The following is a 9,807-nucleotide window of genomic DNA, read 5'->3' as shown; positions in this document are numbered from 1 at the left end:
CGCCGGTGAGTTTGAGTTTAATTACTTGCTGCTTTTGTCTATTTTACGAGCATTTCGATTTTTGTTGGGGTGAGCTTGGGAGTTAGGTACGATTTGGTTTATCAATCTTGTGCTTATTGTTGATCCTCAAATTTAATGGGACTCCCACGTCAACATTTGTTAAACTCCTCTTTCTGTACATATATAAACCACCTATGGATTATATTTGTTAAATTCCTCTTTCTGGCATATCTCCCAGTGGCAAAGGGGAGGGCGGATAGGGTTCAGCGCGGCAGTGTGCAGAACTCGATTCCCCGCAAGGTGGAATTGACTTTATTGCAAGCGGGAGTTACCATATGGGTTAACAGCCTTGGCCTATCCATGTGTTCTCCACCCTAGCTCTTGGGAGGCACATCCTGCGATTTACCTCCTCCACGATAGCTTAGGGTAGGGTCAGTGGGGACCCTTAAGGTTGGGGTTCAACCTTTTTTTTTTATTTTTTTTTATAAACCACCTACACACTCGAACAAATGTGTTAAGAGTTACAGGCGATTTTTATCAGTTTGGTTCACCGAATTTTTTCAAAAATCAAACCCTGGTCCTGATATAGTGACCAACAGGATGACAGTCCTACTCACCATCTGGGAGTAGAATTATGAATTTATTTATAGTTCGCACAGAAATTATGCTACGTAAATGAGCGCAGCACTGGATAGATCTATGATGCTGTGAGTTGTACACTTTTCTTCATGCCATCTTGCTAAGGGGTATTGGGGTTCTTTGATGATGATGCTACTTTTTGAATTCAGCATTAAATTATTATTTACTTTATCTAAATTGGTCGCTACTTATATCTTAATTATAAAGGGTCTACTCCATGCCAACAATTCTTGTAGAAAATGTTGGAACTTAAAAATATGATGATTAAGCAGTGGTATAAGGTAAAGAAGTAGGAATAGAATAGAAAAGAACCTGAAATCTTTAATATCTTCAAATAGAACAAAAGAAGTTGAAAAGGCATATTGACAAATGAAACAAGGTGCTTGTGTTGTGAGACAGTGACGGCAAGGGATGAAACGTTTCTTGGCTTGAGCCTCGATATTGAACAGAACAGTTCAATTACAAGTTGTCTGAAAATTTTTAGCTCAACTGAGACTTTAAATGCCGAGGACAAATTCTTTTGTGATAAATGCTACAAGTAGGTAGCATTTTCATTTTACTTGGATGGCAATGTTTACTTTTTAGACTGCCTGTAATTTCTGGTTATTGAATGGGCTAGTCTCACATATAAGGAAGAGGCAAGCTACTGATAATTGCTTCTATTCAGAGTCAGGCTATGTGGCTGATAGGATTTAAATCATCATAAATTAATTTTTCTGGTTAAAAGAGAGGGTAATATAATTGATTTATCTCTAATTTACTTTTGTTACCTCCTAGTGTTGTAGTGTGACCCAAATTCTTGAGATTTTAGGAGTAGTAGTTGAGTTGGTGTTGGAGAAATCAACTTACGGACTGAGACAAATGTTTGCCGCTGCTAGACGCTTGAGCATTTGGAGCAAAACAATCGTTGCTCGCTTCTCACCGGCTTGTCGCTCGTTGCCCCTCAACGTAGCTCGAGCGACACTATTAACTGGGCAATTTCGAATTTTTCAGGTTTGATAAGTGTTTAAAATACAATTATTCAAGATTTTAAAACGATGATATTTAGTTTTTTTCGGATGAATTATAGTCTAAATTATTGCATTTCGTGTTGAATAGGTAAAATTCAATGACAGTATAAGAAATTGAAAAAAATAAGCAAAAGTTGACAAAATTGGAAAAAAAAGGCTAAGTTGTAAGAGATCCAAAGTTTGGGGACTAAAGTGCAAATATTCAAAATTGTATCGAACCTCAAGATGAAGATTCAAGAGTTCTTGAAGTCAATTGAATAAAGAAAGACATCAAAGGGATGAAATATAATCAAATTATGATCACGCATCAAGTTTCAATCGAAACAATATATGCATCGTTTTTAGACTCATATTGAGATCCATTTTTGACATAAAAAATAATCGAATTTGAAAATGCTATCTGAAGTAAAGTTGTAGCTCTTTGAGTTAAATTTCCAATATATCTTGAATCGTCTCGATTGGATATCGAGAGAAAAAGTTATAATGAAAATATTGAAAACAGTGCAGTGCGATCGAATTAACGACAACGTCCAGGCGCTATCCCGTAGCACCCAAGTGCTACGTTTCTGATTTTTTTCCCGAGTGTCAACGCTTAGGCGCTACAATCATAGCACCCAGGCATTGTCATCAGCACTTAGGCGCTGCATGTGTAGCGCTTAGGCGTTACCTGAATTTGTTCGCGGCGCTGACTCCTATCACTTAGGCCCTGTGCCAGGATTGCTTAGGACACGTTTTTGGACCGTTTTGAAGTCCATAAAAACCTTACTTTCTATACAAACGAAGGAGGCACCTTTAAATACATCTTTCTCACTCTTTTGGAGGGCATTCCACACATTGAGAGACAAGAAACACATCTTGAGATTAAAAAAAAAGAAGCAAATTCAAGAGGAGAAAAACAACAATTCAAGGGTTTAAAACTAAGATTTGGAACAAGAAGAAGAACTTGGCGCAATATTCATCCACTCCTCCACATCTAAATTTAAAATCCAGTGATGGACTCCACTATTTTTATTTATTTTTCTTTCTCTGTTATGAATAGCTAAATCTATTGTTAAGACGAATAATGTAACCTACTTAGGATCATTTACATAATTTATTTAAGATTCTTGTTCCTTATTCTTTCATAATTTAATTTTACTATGAAGTGAATGCATTAAATTACTTGATCAATAATTTGATGCTTTCGTGAATCCTTTACGAATATAGATACGAGTTTAGGATTTAGACCATATAGTAAAATTCGATAAATTGGTATAACGAGTAGAGATACCTATACCAACTATTGCGATCATAATTGAATTTCTAGGACAAAGAACTTGTTTAACTAAGTTAGATTAGCATAGAGATATGGAATTGAATTAGTTAAATAGACTCAATAAGAACTCGAGAGGGGTAAGTTGAATACAATAGGAGAGTTTGACTGAACACTACATGAAATGTGAATCTTAATTTAAGATGTAAATGTGATTAGTAGGGAAAATTATTTTGCCCTAACGTATGTTCATTATTTAGTCTCTAAATCACTCTTTGTGTGCATCCACACATATATTCAAATAGTTTTATCACAAATCACAATATCTAATTCTTTGTTTATTTTTGATCAAATTAAAGTTAGGAATAATTGAACCAGTTATTAAATATTAGTTCTCGTGGGATCGATAATTCGGACTCTTAGGTCCACTTTAATACTTGTTACGATCCGTACACATGCGGGATACAAAATCAACGACATATTTTTGGTTTTAACCTGTTTCGGACTATTGGTCTACAACTAGGGTTTTGGACATCTCTATAAATACAAAACATCATCCAGAGTTTTCAAAAGTTTTAAGAGAAAACCTTGAGAGAACAAATCTACAACATCTTGTGAGTTTAAATTCAATTGAGCACATTGAGGCTTGAGAGCTTAGATCCAGTTAAGAGTATTGAGTCTTAATATTATAAACACATTCCTATTGATTATAGTGAATTTTCTCCTCCTCGGGCCGTTGTTTTTCTCGAATTGGGTATCCACGTAAATCTCTATGCTATTTACTTTTTTGCTTTATTTCACTATTGTCATAACTTGCGATCCGTATTCATAAAACCTGAAATTCACAAAAGTTAACCTTTCCTGAAATTAAAAAGGAGAAAACATAAAATATATCTGATGATAGCGGCACATTTTATTCTTATTCAAATTCAATTTTTTTTATAATGTTGGATAATGAATGGATCGAATTTTTATCCAAGGATGTATTATTGAGTATACTTGTGAAATTTTTCCAAGGCTCCTATAGCATCTTATTATTTTGATGGATTATAGAAATGTAGACTTGTCATTACTCCTTTTTTGCATTTTTTGAGGGGTTTGTTGGGCGGTTGTGCTATTTTACCATTGAAAACTAAATTGTTAGAACCATTTGGCCCACTAGTTTAATAGAGACATGCCTAGTATTCATCTATAGAGAGAAGGAATGAAGATGGTGTTGAATCTTTTTCAACTTTCTCTATAACCAAGCATTAAAATTGTTTCAATATTCAATTTGCAAGAGGCCCAAAAGAGATTGAAGATAAAAAGGCTCCCTCGCGTCCTGGCTATCTAGTTGAAGAGATTCAAGTACATTGACTAGCTTAACAGGCATAAAAAGCTATCTTATCGTGTTGTCTTTCCCCTTGAGTTGAAACTTAGCAATACAATCAAGGATATAGATGCTAAGTATTCCCTATTTGCCATAGTACGAAGCGGGCCCAACCACGGACACTATGTCAGCCTCATGAAAAGTCACAATCACTAGTTATTTTTTGATGACGAAAATGTGGAGATGATTGATGAATCCGCTATTTAGACTTTCTTCAAATCCGCAAAAGAGTATTCTAGTAACATAGAAATGAAATGAATTAGGTTGTTGCCATGTACAGTGATGATGGAAGCTAACAGTCCATTTTTCCAACAATAAGGAAAAAAATTGTTTATTTATGAACTCTGATTTTGTTTTCCGATTCATGGGAAATAATATCTAGCTTCTGCAGCTGATGTGTTTTGCAGGTTGTCGAGTTCCCCCTATTGTCGTGAGCTGTTGCAAGAAAAGTTCTTGGAGTGATTTCAAGAGTTAATCAATATTCTAGCTATTTAATTTAGTTTTATTTGTCCAGTGATTGTCAAGAATAAAAGATCCTAACCAAGAATAAATTAGTTTCTTTCTTCCTAAAATAATTTCCTGTATAGAATATATAGCTTTCTTCTTGTATTCAATATACTATAAATGAATGAAATACCATTCTTTTCAACATGGTATCAGAGCAGAGATTCTAGGAACAATAGAATTTCTGAAAAAAATAGTATAGAGAACGGAAAGGAAGACAAGAGGAACTAGTAATGATGGAAACACCTACCACTGTGCAGAACAACTGAAAGGAGAGAACTCGTTTCTTGCAGACCTAGCACGTAGAATGGCACAGGTGCTGAACCAGAATGAAACAAAAAACTAGATCCCCAATCACGAGTCAACTGCACAGATTGGAATCAAATTGGATGGTACCAAATATGCACTTTGGTCCCAAATTGTCGAGATGTATATCTCAGGAAAAGACAAGTTGGAATACATAAATGGGGATCTTCCACAAACCCAAGAAATAGATCCCGCCTTTAGAAAATGGAGAACAGAGAATGCTGTAGTGAATGGATGGCTGATAAATCTATGGACCCAAGAATAGTCAATAATTTTATCAAATTCCCAACAGTAAAGGCAGTTTGGGATAATATTGCTACAACATTCTTTGATGGCACTGACACATCACATGTTTATGACCTTAAAAGAAAAGTAACAATGCTTAGATAGGGAGGAGGATCTATAGAGATGCATTATACCAATCTCCTTGGCTTATGGAGATAGATTGATTTTCGTCGACCAAATTCGATGGTATGTGATGCTGATATAAAGAAGTATAACTCTATTATGCAAGAAGGCAAAGTTTATACATTCTTAGATAGACTTGACGATCGACTTGGCAAGATCCGGGGGATGTACTTCAGATGAAGTCATTCCCAATAGTAGAACAGGCTCATGTACAAGTTCGAAGAGATGATCTAAGGCAATCAGTGATGATGACAAATAGAGATACCATATCTAATGTGCTATGCTTTCAAGGGAAGGACACAAATCACTATAACAACTCACATTCCAAAAACCAATAAATGGAAAGCCTAACATGATGACAAAACCAAAACTACAGAGAGAAGGAGGCTACACTCATTGTGGAAGTACTAAACACACTAGAGAAACATGCTTCAAGTTGAATGGGTATCCGGATTGGTGGCATGAACTCAAGGTGAAAAAGAAACGGGATGTAAGCGAAGGCTAAAATGCTGGTCATGCAGCCCTTATGAACACAGATTCTCAATTATCTCTTGTACCACACCGGTATCTAACCCTTAATAATGAACAAATTGCCCAAAATGACTCAGGTAACACTGGTTGTGCTCTTTCTTACTCAAAACGAGGGAACCAAAGTGGTTGGATCATTAATTTAGGAGCAACAGACCACATAATATTTGATCATTGTGAGTTTTCCCAGGCCAGCCAACCTAGACGAATATGCACCGCCAATGCTAATGGAGTAACATATTCAGTGACAGGGGCTGGAACTGTTGCTCTTTCTTCGTCTTTTTCATTGCCAAATACTTTACTAATTCTATCACTCTCCAGTAAATTGTTATCTATAGGCTAAGCAACCGAGGAATTAAATTGTTGTGTCCTAATGTATCCTGATTTTTGTTTATTTCAGGATATTCTCATTAAGGAGATTCTTGGTCATGTTACTAAAAGGGAAGGGCTGTATTATATGGATGATTTCAAACAAAGAAAGGTAGATTTGGTTATGGCACAATCAGTTGGGACATCCTTCATTTTGCTATTTAAAATGTTTATTTCCAGATTTATTTTCCAAGTTGAATGAGTTAGATTTTACATGTGAAGTTTGTATTAAAGCTAAGAGTCATCGTGTACCCTATCCAATAAGTTCCGACAAATATGATACTACTTTCTTGATAGTTCTTTCGGATGCTTGGGGCACTGCTCCTATTTCTATTTCATCTGGTGTTAGATGGTTTGTGACATTTGTAGATGATTGTACACGAATGACCTGGCTTTATGTGATGAAGAATAAACATGAAGTATCTGAAATATTTCAGTCATTCCACAACATGATTAGAACACAATTTTATGCTAAATTTCAGATTTTACAATTAGATAATGGTGGGGAATATGATAATGCACCACTTTAAAGATATTTTCAAGGCCATGGCTTCCATATAAAACCACTTGTTCTCGAACTCTGCATCAGAATGGTGTTGCAGAGCGAAAGAATAGACGTATCCTAGAAATAACTCGAGCCCTCTTGACTGTTGCTTATGTCCTTCAACAATATTGGATAGATGTAGTGGTTACTATAGTGTACTTGCTCAATTGAATGCCATAACGGGTCTTGGACTACAAAACCTCGCTCCAAGTTCTTGCTCACCATGTAACATTAACCTTAGCTCTCATGCTTCCTCCAAAGAAGTTTAGTTGCGTTACGTACGTTCATTTACACAGAAATCAGAGAACAAAACTCGATCCATGTGCCGTCTATTGTGTATTTTTGGGGTATGCAGCCCATACGAAGGGTTATCGGTGTTATGACCCTAAAACAAGGCACTTTATACAACCATGGATGTTACCTTCATCGAATATAAGAATTTCTTCACATCATGATCTTCCCACTCTTCTCTTCAGGGGGAGATGATGAATGAAGAGCAAAATCGAGAAAATTGGCTAGGCTTCGAAGAAACATCAGTATCAAACATAGAAAGCTCTTCAGGAATTAATGAAGCTCAACCTACAGGAATAGAGCCGACAACATCAACGATAAACAAAAGGGAAGAAATTGAGAATATTGAGTATGTTGAGATAGAGAGTGAACAACAACCAGTAAGGACAAATGAAAGTAAGAGACTTCTGAGATCGAAAGTGATAAACCGCTCTTCCTTTCCCTGCTAGTACCACCAAGAGATCAATCTCCTAAGAATATTCTTGAGGTACAATCTCTAATCTCTTCTCAAAATAATTTTGTAGATGATTCTGTTGGCTATAGACTGCCCTTTAGGTATAATCGCGAAAAACCTCTAGATTGTTACTCACCCGATCATGGAAAGAGCAAGTCAAAGCACCCGATTGTTAACCATGTCACAACTCAGAGATTGTCTAAATCTTCTAAAGCATTTGTTCATAAATTATCTGCATATCATGTTCCTAATATAGTGAGTGAAGCTATGAATAATCTCAAATAGATTCAAGCAATAGATGAAGAAATGAAAGCTTTATAGAAAAAATGATACTTGGGCACTTGTACCATTACCTAAGGGAAAGAAAATTGTGGGATGTAGATGGGTGTTCTCGGTCAAACACAAAGAAAATGTCACAATTGAAAGATACAAAGCACGACTCATCGCGAAAAGATATACTAAGACATATAGAACAGAATATCAGGAAACCTTTTCACCTGTAACAAAATTATACTGTGAGAGTGTAGATCTCTCTAGCTATTAACCTGGACTGGCCACTACATCAATTTGATGTTAAAAATACCTTTCTCCATGGAAATCTTGAGGAAGAGGTATACATGGATATTCCACCTGGTTTTGCTATTTCATCACCTATGAAGGCAGTTACAAGTTACGGAAGGCATTATATGGATTGAAACAATCACCTAGAGCATGGTTTAGCTGATTCAGCCTAGCTATGAGAAAACATGGTTTCAAGCAAAGCAAATTCAGATCATACTCTTTTTTTTTTTTTAAGTACCAACAAGATAAGGTAACACTCTAATTATCTACGTTGATAATATGATAATTACAGAAAATGACAATGAAGAAATATCTAGTCTACAAGAGTATTTACCAACTGAATTCGAGATGAAAAATCTTTGAGGGTTGAAGACTTTCTAGGTATTGAAGTGGCTCAGTCGAGACAAAGCATAGTTCTATCACAGGGAAAATATGTTCTAGACATGTTATCTGAAACAATAATGCTAAATTTAAGACTTGTTTATACACCAATCGTTCAAAACCATGATTTGGGAGAATTCTCAAATCAGACCCCTTCTAATAAAGAGAGGTATCAGTGGCTTGTGGGAAAGTTAATCGATTTGTCTTACATACAACCTAATATTGCTCATGCGGTGAGCATGGTAAGCCAGTTCATGCATTGTCCTAGTGAAGATCATATGAATGCTGTGGTTCGTATTCTGTGGTATTTAAAGTCTTCTCCTGGAATATGACTAATGTTATAGAAAAACCAACCTTTGTACACTGATGGCTATATGGATGCAGACTGGGCAGGGAATATTAGTGACAGAAAATCTACATCAGGCTATTTAACATTCGTGGGAGGAAATCTTGTCACATGGAGGAGTAAAAAACAATAGGTAGTTACTTTATCTAGTGCAAAGGTTGAGTTCAGAGGCATGACTAAAGGACTTTGTGAACTACTTTGGCTAAAAAGGTTATTGGAGGAAATTGGATGTTCATCCCAGTTTACGATGAACTTATTTTATGATAAGAAGGCAGTGATGACGATTGAACACAATCTAGTTCAACATGATCGAACCAAACATGTTGAAGTGGATCGACATTTCACAAGCAAAAACTTGAGGACAAGATGGTTCAACTCCCTTTTGTAAAATTAGAAGACGAGTTAGTAGATATTCTTACAAAGGCAATCTCTAGTAAAGTATTTTACAACTCACTTGACAAGTTGGGCATTGAAGATATCTATGCACCAACTTGAGGAGGAGTGTTGAAGTGAGTTGTTGCAAGAAAATCTCTTGGAGTGATTTCAGGAATCAATCAATATTCTAGCAGCTAAATTTAGTTTTATTTGTTCAGAAATTATAGAGAATAAAATATCCTAACTTAAAATAATTTAGTTTCTTTCTTCCTAAAATAGTTTCCTGTATAGAATATATAGCCCTCCTCTTGTATTCAATATATTATGAATAAATGAAATACCATTCTTTTCAACCACCCCCCCCCCCTATCAATGTGACTATGCACATGTAGATTTGAATGGATTTTGGTTAAATTTTACGAAGTATTACCAATGCCTTGTCTTTATCCTCCACCCCCCCCCCCCTCCAA

The 9,807-nt window shown here is 35.8% G+C and overlaps 1 pseudogene; it reads left to right on the top strand.

Moving 5' to 3' along the window:
- Positions 1-4,528, top strand: part of LOC111374695 — a 4,976-nt pseudogene extending 448 nt beyond the window's left edge.
- The last annotated feature ends 5,279 nt before the right edge of the window (positions 4,529-9,807 follow it).

Source organism: Olea europaea, unplaced genomic scaffold, assembly GCF_002742605.1.
Source record: "Olea europaea var. sylvestris unplaced genomic scaffold, O_europaea_v1 scaffold1278, whole genome shotgun sequence".
NCBI classification, from domain to species: Eukaryota; Viridiplantae; Streptophyta; class Magnoliopsida; order Lamiales; family Oleaceae; genus Olea; species Olea europaea.
Note: the sequence above shows the minus strand (reverse complement) of the source record. Positions and strands in the feature narration are given on the sequence as shown.